A 16,417-nucleotide genomic window follows, 5' to 3' on the forward strand; every position below is an offset into this window, starting at 1 on the left:
AATCTGAGTCAGCGAGTTTAGTGTGCAGCATCCCTGGTAATAAGGCAAAAGAAGGAAGCTGGTGTTTTATACCGTGCCACAAAATAACCTGCCTATCCCACATATGTTAGAAGCAGGAACTGTGAGCATTTAGACACAAGACATGTGGCAGATTTTCCTCAATGCAGATATGCAGCAGCTGATGTTCAATGTGCGTTTAAAGGCCAGTCAGGGTTATTCAGTGCTTGCTGGGGTGACAGCTGTTCCCTTTTGTGGAGGAAACACCCATGAAAATCTGAGCATTTTGGAACAAATCCCATTGCACAGACTCATGGGAAAGACAGGTGTTTGCACTCAAATGGCTGCATTTGTTGCCAGCACAACAAAAGAGCACGACAGAAGAAGACTGTTTTCTGTTTTCTGATAGTCTCTATACTTAGTGACTTAGAAAATGTTAACCTGCATTTGGAAAATAGCATCACTAGTCCTCCAAAAGACATGAATCTGCAAAGGGCTGTCCCTACACTGCAGCTGGACTTGCTGTTTTCAGGTAAAAAATCAGAAAAAAATAGCCCGGGTTTAAAAGCACTTAGGCATGAACCAGATACACATTAGTCACCCATGGGGAAATTTTTTTCCCTAATATTGCAGAATTACCTAAGACAGCAGCCTATAAAGATCTTTCCAAAGAGGAAACCTTTTCCATTATAAGTTATCATGGCTTGAAAGAGCAAGATTTTCAAACTTCTGCAAAAAGACCTATATGAATCATCAGAACTGACCAGAATCAGACAGCTGAGCCACTGTTAATATAAACCACTACATGGATGCATTTCCAATTAGTCACCCCACAAAAAACAAATGCTGCCTAAGGTCTGTGCTTGTACATCATGGGAAACCTCATTCATAGCCCAAGTCCAAGAGCCTGTGGATTGAAGAAAAATACTGTCGTTCTATAAAACCATCCATAATACAAACTTCTAACCTTGATCAGTTCTGCTGCAAACCAGGCAGTGTTTTGGCAACTCTCATGAATGGTGTAAAGCTGGCAGTCAACTGAGAAGCAGGAAGAGTGTAGGTCCACTTCTTTCCCACTGCACACATTCCATTTGTCCTTTTCCTTCCTGTAAGTGCTGTTGCTATTAACAATTTTATTCTGCTTGATGAAATGTATTTTCATGTCTGTGTCAGTAGCAAACCTGGCTTGTTTGAATCTATTAAAGTCTTTCATGACCATATTTTATGAAATGTGAAGCTCTACTACAAAAAGTGGTTTAACATTCTCAATGAAATGCAGGACCTAACTGGAAGCCTGGAAGGAATCATTAGTATTTACAAATACATGAGTCATTCCATATTTGAGATGTCACTGACTGCAGCTGCATACTTCTATGTACTTCTATATACTCACATTCCCATCTCACTTCTTTTAAGTACTACATATGAAGACATATGCTGTGCAGTGCTGCAAGCTGCTTATAAAGACCCTGCAACATCACATATCGTCTGAATCCATTCAGAATTCCCACAGCTTTTTTTCACAGAGTTACTAGATAATGTAGAAAGTTCAGTCACTCTGAAGCCACTTCTTTCACATCAGTGGTCATTCTAGATTTCAACTTTGAACACTTCATTCATTTGCACTTGTTTTCTTCTTGCTGGTCTTCTCAAGGACCTTTAGAATCCTGGTTCCCACCAAAATCAATGGGACTTGACTATCATGTGCTTAACGATCAGACTTTATGAAGCATTAGGACATCTCCATGTCCCTGCAGGTGGAGGGATTCTCAAGAGTGCTTACTTACATTGACATCTTCCTTAATATATTATGTATCTGAGTACAATTATTTTTTAAAAAAGTGACATGGGAACATATGTTATCTACATGGCAGAAAACTTCATCTAAATGCTCAGCTCAAGTCCACATCTTATTTTACCCTGACTTTCAGTATGCTGTGCAGTATTTTATCTGTCTTAGTACTAAGTCCTGTCTAAGTACTGTCTTAGGTTGGTACTTACTCTGTATAACTCTACATTTTATTCCATGCTTCCTGTATGGTCTGGCATTAACTGCTCTAGTCCCTTATTTAAAATGTGATTGTGTTCTTCAAGGTTGGTTCTCTCCTAGGGAGAATGCATACGAAGATTTCAAAGTATCAAAGAGAGGATGTTTCCAGATCAACATACTAGAGGCTGAGTTCTTACCATGTTCTCAGAGTTGGTATGCCAAGACAACAGTGATGTGCTCTATATCCTGTTTGGTTCAGTCTCCACCATGTGACACTGGCAAGTGACGCGAGAAGGACTGCGTGGGTGCAGGCAAAGATAGAGGGGAAAGGAAAGACAGGGGAACTTTCAAGACTGAAGAGACTGCAGGCTGTGATCGCCAGTCCTTGAAAGGGCTCTGTTGAGACTCCATCTGATTCTAGCTTTTTTCTTCCAATAACCCCAGTGTCTTGTCATTACTTCCTTACCTTTTTATCTCTGGTAGGTCTGAACCCCTGGGCCCCTGGATGTGTTTTAGCCCTCACCTGACCTTTATTTGGAGGATTGCAATTAAAGGATGATAAGAAAATGCTGAAAGCTTTAATGGATTGTATAAAGATTATGTTGCACTAATTGTTTAAGATTAAATAAGAGTGTAATATATAGAAGAGTTCTACTGTGTCATAATAAGCTGGAATTAATCTCTGCAGCGCTTCTGTCCAGATATTTAATTTCTGTTCAGGGAGTGGCTAAAATAGTCAGAGAAAATTGGGAGTTTCCTAATGCTCACTTCAAATCAGGCAAGCACAAAAATTCAGTCCCCAGAAGTGTCTTAACACACTGAAACTTGAAACCTGCAAGCGAGCACAATGGTATTGGCATTTATTCTTCTGAATATTACATGAAGGAGTGAGAACATTAGGAATTCACTAGTTCCATATGGAGTTCAATCCAAGATCCTTTTCCTCATGAGGCAAGACAACATGCCTGACTACAGCCCTGCAAATCATCCAAATGTCAGCTCCGTTCTTTAAGAATCATCATTTAAGAAGACGACCCAATCCAAGTAAAGTACATAAGTGTCCTCCAGAGGATGACTGAAATATTGGCAAAATTTGGGATTTGTCATACGTTGAACCATAGGCTGAACATGTCCTTAATTCTGCCTTGTTGGATCCCAGAATCCTGGGGGTTTTGAGCTTTCTGTGCTTTCAGCACTGACCCCCTGCAGAGCACTGCTTTTGACCTGAGGCCTTGGAGATGACTTCTGAATATGAATGATGAAGTTAAAATCACAAATTAGAAGTGTGTGCTTTCACATGGTGATGAGTTTTAAATTTGAGGTTTTTATAGTATAGTAATAGGTATGGGGACAACATGGAGGATTTTAGGTGTTGTCTCTTTCTTTGTTCATCTTTCTTCTTTTTCCTTCTTCATGGATTTCAGGTAGTAGTTTCTGGTTGGTCAGTCAGTGTCACACTAAGGGTCATGGGAATCTAGTTATTGGGTCAAAAGTATAAATCATGTAGGTGTTAATTCTCTACTGGACTATTTGGCTTTTAAAGACCTTGTAGCAACTGTATCTTTCACCGTTTTTCCTCGTTTCCAGCAGGTAGTTGGAAGTGCTGTTAAATGTTCTGTACTTTCTGATAAGAAATAATAAACAACCAAGCCCGAACATGAGAAAATAAGTTTTTATTGTATTTTAGTTAATCCTGGCTCTGAGTGAAGGCAGATGAGACTGAGACAAACCACTAATTAAGTGATACAAAACTTCCTCACCGCTCCTGTAACTGGTGCCTGTGTGTGAGGAACAAAGACACCTGTTAAGTCTCAGAATCCAGGACTTCCCTGAAGAAAATAACGTGAGCAGCTGGAAGCTGGAAAAGTCCCTGGGGTGAACAGGAGCTCAGAGATCCCTAGATGCTAGTGAGAGGTGAACCAGGAGCCCATGGTTCTGGTCATTTATGGAAAAGGAGGGGCCCGAGGGAGAAAACTGACTATTAGTAATGTAGGAGTGATTTGTTATCTTCACGGTAATCTATTAAAAAATGGGCAATGTAATGTCCAGGTCTCAAAAGGACATTCTGGACCAAATAGATTTAATGGTAAATGACCATCCAATAAAGTATCTGGAGACCAGTTAGAAGATCTTTTAAAATGGGCCCAGCAACAATTTCTGAATGAGGACCCAAAAAAAACCTGTTTAATCCATTTCTCTGGGACGCTTTAAATCTCCGGTTGTATAATGTAGTAACAACTGGAAGTCTTGCAGCTGCAAAGCTACTTTCTGCTTGCAGAGTGGTATATGAAGTTGTAACACATAAGTGCAAAAAGCAAGCAGAGAGCAAAGAGATGATCCCCATGATAGATATCCCTGAAATGCAAACCACATGGAAAAAGGGAGAGGTGGAGTGCAGGGCACATCCCCCTCCCCTCCCGATCCGGAGAGAGTCGGGACAAAACCTAAAAACCCACAGGAAAAGCCTTAGCCAAGGACAGGACGCCTTCGGCTCCCGCTGGGCGACTCCCGACAGAGGAGGGACCCCCTAAATCTCTGCGACCCACGGGAAACAACCCTGAATCTGGGACGGCCGACCCCCGCTCAGCACAAAGTGCGCAGCAGCTCAAACAGCCGCGCTTCAGCAGGGACCAGGCGCTGCGGCCCGAGCCCCTCTGCCGAGCGGGGCGAGCGCAGCAGCTTCAGCGGCGCCTACATCGTTACCGCCGCCCGCAGAGCAAAAAACCAGCCCCCATGCAAGCAAGGGAGCTGGGATCGGAGCAGCCGACTTCTCCGTGGAGCAGAGCGGCGGCGGTCGGAGCAGTGGGGGGAAGGCACCGGCGGCCGGACGGGAGGGAGCGGGCCAGCCCCCGGCGGGGGGGCCGAGGCCGACAGAGCCCGCAGGGCCGGCGGTGCGCACGGCTCCGAGCCATGGCGGTGCGCAGTTTAAAATACCACAAGCGCGGCTTTACCTTCAGCCAGCCCGCAGAGTGCGGCAGGGCAGAGCCAGGGAGAGATGGAGCCGGAGGGAGAACGTAGTTCACCAGAAACTAGTGTGAAAAAACGGAATTCACTCTCCTGGTAAAATTTAAAAGGTTTAATAAAAAGACAATAGAAGACAGAAATAAAGCAACGGGTTTAATACGGCCGGGTGCTTGGCAATCAGCCAAGAGCACACCTGTTACTTCGGAGACACCCCTTACACACCTTTTCCATTACTCTAGCCTGTTATATATTCACAGACCTTCACGCATTTTCAAACTTTTCCATACACTAGTTTACATTTTCCAAGAGCTGTTTAGCATGGCCACTCCTTGAGTCCGCCTTTTTAGAGCATACGAGTTTCTTGGTTGTGGTGTTTAGTACATCTTCTTTATCGACTTTAATTTAAGCTTTTGCTCCTTCTTTCCTCACACGCCGAGTATTGATAATTGGCATGTCAGCAGCAGGGTCCTCCTCACCTGTTCACTGGATGTCACCCCAACCACGCAGACAGTTCAAGCATACTATCACCTATTAACGCTACGTCTGACTTTCGGTAATAGCAGAAAATAAAAATTATATCCATACAGCAAAGCTCTGAATAGTTGCGAAAAGCCAGTAATAAAATATGCACTTATAACACTAGAGAGGGAGAAGGGGACAGCTCAAGATTCCGAAGCGGAGCTTGCAAACATAGAATCAGAAAACATACGCAGCGGTTCCCTAATACCCAAAACTGCTGCACGAACATTGAACTTTTTGCAAGCCTTCTCCCAGTCGCTGACAGAACGAACAAGCGCAGCACAGGTTTTTCCCTGTCCCTGGCACCCCTCAGAGATCTCAGTCACACCAATCAATCCTCCATTTGGCCAAACAGTGACATATCATAATACAATCCCGAGAATTTCTCAGAGATCTTTCATTTCAACTATGGGGCACTGAACAGGACTTGTGTGGGTCACAAGATGGCGGAGCCATGTGCTCTCGGTCCGTACAAGATGGCGGATCCATGCGCACCACTTCCGTACGACAAAATGTCTGCACTGTACACTTCCGTAAATAATGCTTACGTCCTTCCGCTAACGCCATTTTGTGAACAATATGTCAAACCTCCTCCTACAGCGCCACATCTGGCAGCTTCTATTACTGCACCCCCGAATACTTGAAATTTACAACAGATGCCAAACACAAGTTACTTCACAGAAGGAGGAGGGAGTGAAGACATGAAGACAGCGTTGAAGCCGGAAGAAGGAGCATCCTTTCAGGACACAAACACGCAAAAGAAAGACAATTCACAGACTACAAACAGGGAATTAGTGCCATTCTCTTCAGGAACAGGGGCCATCCCAAAAAAAGAAGAAAACAAAGAAACCCTCAAGACAAATGCTCACAGATTGGGATGAGATCAGAAGAAAAGCATTGAAAAACGGAGATTTTGATATGGCATCAACACAGCTAAAAAGCCATGCCAGTCAGCTATGGAAGAAGAAATGCAAATCCCAGACGGGCATCTTTGACACATGACGTAATCAAAGACCTAAGACAAGCATAGGAAGAGAGTGGTTTAGGCTCTCCATATTTCACGCAACTATTAAAAGGTATCTTCAGTAATTATGATTTGGTACCTTTTGATTGTAGACAAATTGTCATGACAATCTTGACAGAGGTGCAATTCATGTTGTGGGAAGTCAAATGGAAGAGAGCTCTCACAAAACTAATAGAAGCTTATGCTAGAGATCCACACAGAAATCTCACTTTAGATCAATTGGCAACAACAACATATGATCAACATATGGCAACAATTCAAGCAAGCACTTTGGGAGAACATTTCGAGAAATTTCTAGAAGTTGCAGATAAAAGATTAGAGAAAATCCTTGCAGCTCTTCGTGTAAATCCTTGACAAGACACCTCCACGAAAGTAATGACAGCAGAACTTGACTTGCATTGTTAGATTGTCTAGGTGTTTGTTCAGTTAACTTTCTAGGTCACAGGTTTTTCCAGGCAAAATTAAGTTTTAGGCAAAAATTAAAGATCCATTACAACTAACAACCTGGGGAAAAGTCTGTTTTTTATGTCTCCACAGGTGCTGGTCCGAAGTGGGTTCCCTGAGGAATGTGAAACCCAATTGGCCACAAACACAAGCAGATGTCCCCAGAAGCAAAGAGACGAGCATGCAGACGTGAACTGCGGTCTCGAAGACAAACATTTTCTACCCCACATGCAAAGGCTGTGAGCTTCGGGTTTTATGTCAATGCAAAAACTGTGGGAATCATTGATATTGTAAAGCATCATTGCCAAGAATGTGGCTTGGATCATGTTATGATTTGGAATTTTACACGAAGTGTAGGGCTTTTGAAAAAGAAATTATTTGGTGTATTACATCTGGCTTTGAATTGGAAACAAAATTTAAAAAAAAGAAAAGGAAAAAAGATGAAACTAAATAATATATTACCTTTGTGCCTTATTACTTCGTTGTTTGCTTTTGGTAACGCGACCATGCCTTGTGAGTCAACCGAAAGACAATGTTTGGGTAACTTTGACAAATTCATCAGGTCTGGACACCATTTGTTTAATGAATTCATGTCCAGAAAAGCCTTTCTCAACCTGTTTGGTTGGTATGCAGGTAGACAATTGGCCAGTTCCAAGAAATGTCTTGTCAGATCGTCTTGATTCACTGCAAATCCCACTGGGGAATGGAGTGTTTGGACCAAATTCCTTCCTCAGGCATCCCATGAACCTCTAGAATTGGAAATTCTTGGCTCAGTGAGAATGGAATTTTGTATAATATTTAATTTTCCTAGGTCAAAACAAAGTAAAGACAGAATTACATATATCACTCCAAATTATGTTGTCTATAAAAATGTGACATCTTGGTGCAATTTAACTGCAGTTTCACACACTGTACCTGATTATAGCTCTTTGCAGTTACCGCAGGTGATTTTTCTCATTTATGGAGATAGAGTTTCGCCTGCCATTCCATCAAACATCAAAAGTAGTCCATGCATCGTTGGGAGACTTACTTTGCTAACACCTCATGTAAAAATTATTGAAGAGAACAAATGTAAGAGAAAAAAGATCCATTGATGAATATAAACCTGATGGTGATGACAACTTTAGAGCATGGAATTTTGGAAGAAGGTTTGTGGCAGCTCTTCTTCCGCCGCAAGCTTCTGCAGGTGCAGCTCTGAAACAATTGGATCAACTAGGTTGTGGCTTATGATATCTCTCTCACAATTAGTGATTTGTTAACTGATGCTCAAGGAGAGAGATGCGAATTCTGCAAAACAGAGCAGCAGTTGATTTTCTATTGCTAGTACATGGACATGGATGTGAAGATTTTGCTGGAATGTGTTACATGACTCTTTCTGATCATTTGGTATCTACATAAAAGTATACAAGATTTACAGGATGGTAGCTCCAAACTCAAAGAAGGATCATAGTTGGATGATTTGAGTAATTGGCTGAGTCTCACACCATTGTGGAAAAAATTTTTGAAAATGGGTATGTATGTGCTGGTTGTCATCATAGTATTCGTGCCTTGTCTACTTCAGTATATCTGCCAAAGTATTGACAAAGATGTCAACACAGTGTTCATGGTTCAAACAGAAAGGGAGATGCTGGATCCCAGAATCCTGGGGGTTTTGAGCTTTCTGTGCTTTCAGCACTGACCCCCTGCAGAGCACTGCTTTTGACCTGAGGCCTTGGAGATGACTTCTGAATATGAATGATGAAGTTAAAATCACAAATTAGAAGTGTGTGCTTTCACATGGTGATGAGTTTTAAATTTGAGGTTTTTATAGTATAGTAATAGGTATGGGGACAACATGGAGGATTTTAGGTGTTGTCTCTTTCTTTGTTCATCTTTCTTCTTTTTCCTTCTTCATGGATTTCAGGTAGTAGTTTCTGGTTGGTCAGTCAGTGTCACACTAAGGGTCATGGGAATCTAGTTATTGGGTCAAAAGTATAAATCATGTAGGTGTTAATTCTCTACTGGACTATTTGGCTTTTAAAGACCTTGTAGCAACTGTATCTTTCACCGTTTTTCCTCGTTTCCAGCAGGTAGTTGGAAGTGCTGTTAAATGTTCTGTACTTTCTGATAAGAAATAATAAACAACCAAGCCCGAACATGAGAAAATAAGTTTTTATTGTATTTTAGTTAATCCTGGCTCTGAGTGAAGGCAGATGAGACTGAGACAAACCACTAATTAAGTGGTGCAAAACTCCCTCACCGCTCCTACACTGCTTTTTTTTTAAAAAAATATTTTTTTTAAGTGCTAATCATAATCATTACAGAAGTCTTTTAGCAGGCTTTGAAGTGAATTTTTTACCTGTGATCACAAAATACTACTACTTTATTTCCTTTGAACTTCGACTTTTTAGGTTATCCTTATCTGTATATTGCTTTTATTACAAGAAATGTGCCCACAGTCATACTGAGAAAAAGAAGGCAAAAGAGAACAGGTCTCCTAGTAAACACTTTCATCTATTTTTTTTTCTTTTCATGTGTTGAATGGGAAGATACCTCTCTTAGCATGGCTTATAGTAAAAACAGCATGAATTAACCACAGACTTCACCTTAGTGAAGCTCCATTTACCACGATCAGTACTCCAAGACCGTTTTAATAAAATATGTCACAAGTGAGGTGTTCCACAGTGCTTACCATGCCTTACTACAGCCACAGGTCAACACAGAGATAAGGTCTCAATTCACAAAGCAGTCGATTTCACAGCATCTGTCTTCTCCCATCTTTTTGAGACTTACCTCTGCATTCTGATGGGTATAGTGACCACATCTTCCTTTTTGCTGGCTGGAAGGAAGGCTCCTTTCTTCTGGATTAAAAACTTACCAATGATATTGACTGCAGACTTGTGCTGCTTCTTTCCTTTTGAACCACACAACTGGAAAATACGTTTATAGTACAGAGAATAAATTGTGTAGAACGGATAAGGAACAAATAGGAATCCAAGGGATTACCTTGGATGGGTCGGAATCTATTTTACATTAGTTCACATTTGGATGCAAGAGCTGAACCGGGGGCACCCAGGTTATAGCCTGTGATGGGCAGGACCATGCATGGAAGAATTGCGGCATCCTGTGGCAAAAATGGGAAATGGCATCCTAACGGTTACCCATTTTATACTGATTACTTGTGGAAATTCTGGATATCAAAGCCTCAACAGTGCTTTTAACGCTAGAACTTTGTTGCCTGTATCTTAGATTTTTTTTTTTACTAACTAGAAAAAGTCACCACGAAGTATCACAGGCATCCAGCACCATGACAGCGCTGTCATTTGACCCCTGCTAACAGCAGAGGATGACCATCTACAGAATGAAACTTAAAGCCAGATGGATGACATCTTGCCAGGGGTTTCACAAATTGCCATGGATTGCAGGATGAAAGTCACATTCAAGAAGCCCAGTTCCCTCCCAGGTTTTGGAGGACAGAAGGAAAACAGACTAGAACCTCATCATCTGTTTAGCTCAACTTCTTTGCTTTATCCTCCCTAATCCTGCCTTTCCACACCCTTCCTCACTTTTTCAGCTCCTCAACTAGGTCTCCCAGTTTCTTGTCCAAATCTCTTCAGTTCTGCTGTACTGTCTGCTCACCCTGTCTCTCACTTCTCCCCGTGCCACACTGGTTTTTTATCACCCCACTCCTATTTTTTTCTTTGCTCAGCCAGCCAAGTTTCTCCTCTTAAATCATACATTCGTGTGCAATCCATCTTGTCTTTGTTCAGCTACTGCTCTGCCCCCAACTAGTGCCTAATCCTCTCCTGCTATATTTTCTACTTCCCTTTGTCTGATTTTACAGTTCAAACACATCAGCAAGTCATCACAGCATAACAAGTCCATCAACAGAGTAGCAGTAATTAATTTTACAGCAAATTACACTATCTTATCTCAAGGTTAATATGAGGTAAAATTAATTTGGCTCAGCCTTTGTCACAGGCAACTAAACTAGCGCACTTTTCTGCCATTTTGCAACATGCAAATTTAATCCACTCAGATTGTGCAGTAACTCTCAAGGGTGTGGACAGTTTACTCATACATCTGAGCACCTGGTGTGCCCTACAGCCAAGTGTCTGTAAAAAAAAAAATCCAGAGAGGCAACACCCCAGCTCACTAACACAGTCTTTTTCTGGGAAAGTTATATATGAAAAAACTAACAAAAACCAAAACCCAAGCCCATGGTCCACAGATCTAACCAAAAAGCTCATCAGTCAGGTTTTTGTTTGTTTGTTTGTTTTTTAGGAAATAGGAATCTTTTTTTGATTGCTTACACTTTAGTTGACTGCACCTCACTTTCACTAGAGCAACAGGGTATGTCCTTGACATACACAGATCAACCTACCAGATAAAGTTTGAGTCCCTTTTACCTACTGATCATAGACAAGATTGCCAAAGTTTAATGCCTGGGATCAAATATTTTCTCAAGAGCATTGTGTATTTTGGGATCTTTTTCTTTGTAAATGTGTGGTTTATGTCAGAAACAAATAAATAAGATCCATTCAGACCAAACCTCACCACTTTGCCCTCGCAGTGCATTCCATAGCACACAACACCATGCTAGGGGCCCTGGCCAGGTCTCACACACCTTCAGATCCACAAGAATGTGGAGATTTCGGGCAAAGAACACTCGATATAGTAATTATCAGCACAACTTTTAATACTTGTAAGGCTGTCCACTGTTTATACCTGAAGTTCAAAGAGATTTCTTAGAAATATAGATAAAACTTAGCCAATGTTTTACCCCCACACACACTCTAATCAAAGCAAGTTCCATGAACCTGAACCTTGAGCTTTTTAACTCAGCCACGTATACCTGTCACCTCCCATAAGCGACTACTGGCCTTTAGGCAACGATGCAGTGACCTGAAAACTTTTCTTTTTTTTTTGGACAAGATAGCTTTTGGCCGCATTAGTCTCCAGAGTTGGTTCCCCGTACAGTCTTTCAGGTGCCAACACCTGACAGATCAGACGCAGCAGGGCCAGGCACCTCATGATGAACAAAGAAAAACATGGCAACATCTCACATTTAGTCCAATTTAATGCAGTTAAAGTTAATAGTGGGACTGGACCTTTTTGGTCATACATGACTCCAGAGAGTACTTATCTGTTAGGCTATGCCCTGACATCTTGTAGTACTCCTAAGAACCCATTTAGTTATTCCATTGTTACTTCTCAACTTGGTTTCTGACTGGATCCATTCCACATAAGAAAAAAAAGAAGTCCAGGCCACCTGAATTTTGTAATCTCTGAAAACTTTAATGTGGAAAAATATTTGAGGGTGGATCCAACAAAGAATATTTTTTTGGTCAAAGTACAGTTTACACCACTTCATTACCCCAAGGCAGATGTTCAACATGGAAAAATTTGAGCATGGAAATAATGGATTTTTAATGAAATAAGATACAATAAAGGAAAACTGAACGTGATTATGAGAAATGCCAGGGAACCCTATTAAAAAGTGGCTTCTGTTGCCACATAAATAATTATAATAATGTATCACATTGTAAAGCTCTTTAGTAAAATGAGGGTCTTTACAGCCTGTTGGGTATCTTTAGGGCACGGATCAATCCACTGTGGGAAGTCACATCCTACAGATGTAGATGATGTCTGTCAGAAACAAAGCTGTGACACCTTTTCTTAGTTCAGACACATCTTCAGTTGACCCACTAACCTAAAAAAGTTGTTGCTGCAGGCAAGGGACGGGCCTTTAAGAAAGTAAACAAGCATTCAAAGTTGAACTGTCCCCAAGTAAATTCACAGAGCCAAGGAATTTGGAACTACAGTTATACAGTTGCTTTCCTGTAATGTGGTACTGAGGGTCCAGTATTTTATGTAAGACTTGAAAAGCTGTGAATAACCCTTTGATATACAGTTTTGCACACAAAACAATATAAGGGACTTGCTTCAAGATTATAGACAGAGGAGAGGGCACATTTGCAATTTCTCTGCTTTTTATGTCCTATTCCAAGGGAGAGCTGCCTGCAAATCTCCTTATGTTCACAAAAACATTAACCATTTCTGATTTTAACATGTAGCATGAAGAAGCTTCCAACTTTGTTATATAAAAGGATAGCCTCCTCCTTGACGAAACAGCAATGTTTTGCAAAGCATGATGTTTATTGGTAATGCTTTGTGCAGGTCTCTTGAGATACTCTACAGATGAAAAAACCCTGCAGCCTCTCTGGACACTACGTACCAACCTTATTTTCACAAAACCAGAGAAGTAATTAGGCTGAAAAGACCTCTGAGATCACTGTGATGTCTGGAAAAGCTGACCTGAAACAGAGACTAGGCAGAGCAAAAGGAATAAAATAGGTATTTATTGAAAGGATACACCTTGGGCAATGCAAGAGCCCAGCTGGGGCTACACACCCAAGTGAAATCCAAGATGTATTCCCGTCATGAGTTTTTACACTTCTATGAGTTTCGGTTCATCTACATGTTGGGGTCAATTATCCAACCACAGCCTCAGGCTATGAAGTATCAGCTCCCTGGCTTGCCCCTTTCCCTTAGCTGCTGTTTATGCTTTTTGGGTAGAGGTTGTCCTTGATTTTCTAGCTGAGAAGGGATTGTTTTGTTTAACAATCCTGTGAAGAGAACTCACTAACACCTAACACGAAGTTTTAGAGTTACACACTAAGCAGCAGAGAGTCTCAAAAACATAAAAGCTAAACCCCAAGGCATCGAGTTCAACATATGAACAAACACCACCTTGTCAAATAGACCGTGAAACTGCGTGCCACATCCAGTCTTTCCTTAAACACCTCCACCGATGGTGACACCACCACCTCCCTGGGCAGTCCATCCCAATGTCCAATTCCTCCTAATGTCCAATCTAAACCTCCTCTGGCACATCTTAAGACTGTGTCCTCTTATCTTGTCACTGGTTGCCTGGGAGAAGAGGCCAGCCTATACCTGGCTACACCTTCCCTTTAGGGAATTCCAGAGAGAGATAAGGTCACCGAGCCTCCTTTTCCCCAGGCTAAACAACCCCAACTCCCTCAGCCACTCCTCATAGGACCTGGGCTCCAGACCCTTCAACAACTCCCTTCCCCTTCTCTGGATTCTATTTCACCACTTTATAGCTGCAGAAGTCCGAAGTGACAAGCAAAGCCAAGAATAAGAATATCCAGGCTTGAATCCTGTCCCTAACTGCAACTGCCAAACCAGATTTCCTAAGCTCTAAGCGAGGGTTCCGGGGAGCAAGCATCACATGAAACAACTCCAGCAGCAGCTGCTGAAAAGCGAAAATACACACGTCCTTCCCTTCCCGGCCTCGCTCGCACCCTGTCCTCTCCAAAGTCCAGCCACATCCCCCGCCAGCGCCTCTCTCCCGGAGGCGGCACAAGATGGAGGCGGCACAGCGAATCCTTAGGGCTCTGCCGAAAGCGGGTGCGGGGTGCAGGAGGGAGCAGGAGCACCAGCAGCATCACGCCGGAAGCAGCCGAGGAAAACCCCGAGGATCGAGACTGCCCTCGGCCAGACACACGATCAGCCGCCCACAGGGCAGGGCAGGGCCGGGCCGGGCCGGGCCGGGCAGGGTCCGGCCCGCAGCAACGCCCGGCCGCAGGGGCGGGACATTGCCGGCCCCGCCCGCCCGCCGTGGCCATGGGAACGGCGGTCGTGGTCGACGCTCTCGGCGGGACGGGCTCCCGGCCGGACTTTCGGCTGCTCCTTCGGTACCGGGCCCCGCCGGGTCGGCAGTGCCCTGCCGCGGCTTCTCCTTCGCTGCGGCCCCGGGCGGCGGCACCGCTACGGCCAAGGCCGAGCCTTTCGGCGGCCGCGGGGCCGGGAGTTGGGCGGGCGGGGCGTGAGGGCCTCCCCTTCGCCAGGGACCCCTGCCCCAGGACTTCCCCTTCGCCAAGGACCCCTGCTCCAGGACCTCCCCTTCGCCGGGGACCCCTGCTCCAGGACCTCCCCTTCGCCGGGGACCCCTGCCCCAGGACCTCCCCTCCGCCAGGGCCCCGGAGCTCTCGCCGAGCTCGGTACGAGCTGGGTGCCGCCCGAGCAGCGGGCTAGCGATAGGGCTGGCGGCTCCAACGAAGCTGGGACCATCAAACATCTGCTGGCGCAAAGCCAGCTGTTCCCAGAGGGAATCATCATGTACAGTGTAGTATTTCCACTGATTACTATTGCACCATGCCTTCCTTTTAATGTTTTATGTCATCACGTTTTCTGTTTAAGTTGACAGTGCGTCCAAAGAAAGCAATTTTTTCTGCTACATTTTTCACCTGTATCTTCTGTAGAACAGTAGGATTTCAGCTTTGAGGTTCGTCTGCATGATGGTGGCATCTGTTTGATAGAGAGACATACATTTCAGTTCTTTCTTCCTAGTGTGTTCTATACTCTCTTATGGACAGACTTTTAATGAGGGAAGTGGAGCCTGATGATTAGTGCTAATTCCTCAAATATGTAACTATTTGCATTTGTTTACTTGTCTTTCAGACCTTCTGTACACACTGTGAAGTGAGAAGGACCCTCCAAAGTCAAATGTCCACGCTCAGCTTGGTGATAGAGTGGTAGGTATTGGCCAAAGACAGCTCACATGTTCACCTTGTCCTTTTCTGCATACACGAAACTCTCAGTCCTAACCTGCTCCCTTAAAACAGCAAAATACAAAGCAGAAAAAGATGTTTTATCTAAAACAAGACAGCACAGGGAGTAGCCATGATTGCTGGCCATGATTGATGGTGACTCTGTAACAGCAGCCTAGAAATACCCAGCTTCATGTTCTGAGTAATTTCCTAAGATGTGTGTCAGTGTTTTTAACAGACTATCTTCAAATGCTGTTAACTATAGCTTGTATATGTTACTTAGATCTAATAAAATAAGTGGGCAGCTGCTGGGCTGTTGTTCAAGCAGAGCAGTCATTTCACACAGTACCTGACTTACCTTGGGATATACTTATACTACAGATAGCCTACTTAGACTAAAATGAAATATCTAGTGACATCTAAGCAGCCAATAAAGACTGTAAATCCATGCTGATTCTTCATACAGAATTAGCAGAGTTTAACTTCCTACCTAATCCTTACCTAGTTACCCCATGCTTAGCTTCCTACTGCATTTGCTCCCCTGCTGTCAGCATTCCCCTTAGCTAATTTAAAACCAGCTAGGGCATGTCTGTGGGGTTTGCAGTCACACCTTCAGACAGCAGTGACTGATAGCTGCACGGCATACATACAGGTAGAGTGCCAGAGGAAAACAGACTTGGTGTGACTGCACAATGAATTTGATTTTAAACAGAGTCCTCCTGAAGCTATGCCTGTGACTGAGGCTGCAAAGTAGATATTCTGAGCTCAGACTGCATTGCTGGACAGCAAGGAGAAAAGCCCTGAGCAGTTTTCCAACAATGGAGTCAAGGAGCATTTTTTTTTTTAAGAATGTTGCTCAATACCTCTTACTCCATTATCTCAGAATATTTCTTATATCTACATGAAAACAAGATAGTATATGTC

The sequence above is a fragment of the Cinclus cinclus genome, chromosome 2, assembly GCF_963662255.1.
Source record: "Cinclus cinclus chromosome 2, bCinCin1.1, whole genome shotgun sequence".
NCBI classification, from domain to species: Eukaryota; Metazoa; Chordata; class Aves; order Passeriformes; family Cinclidae; genus Cinclus; species Cinclus cinclus.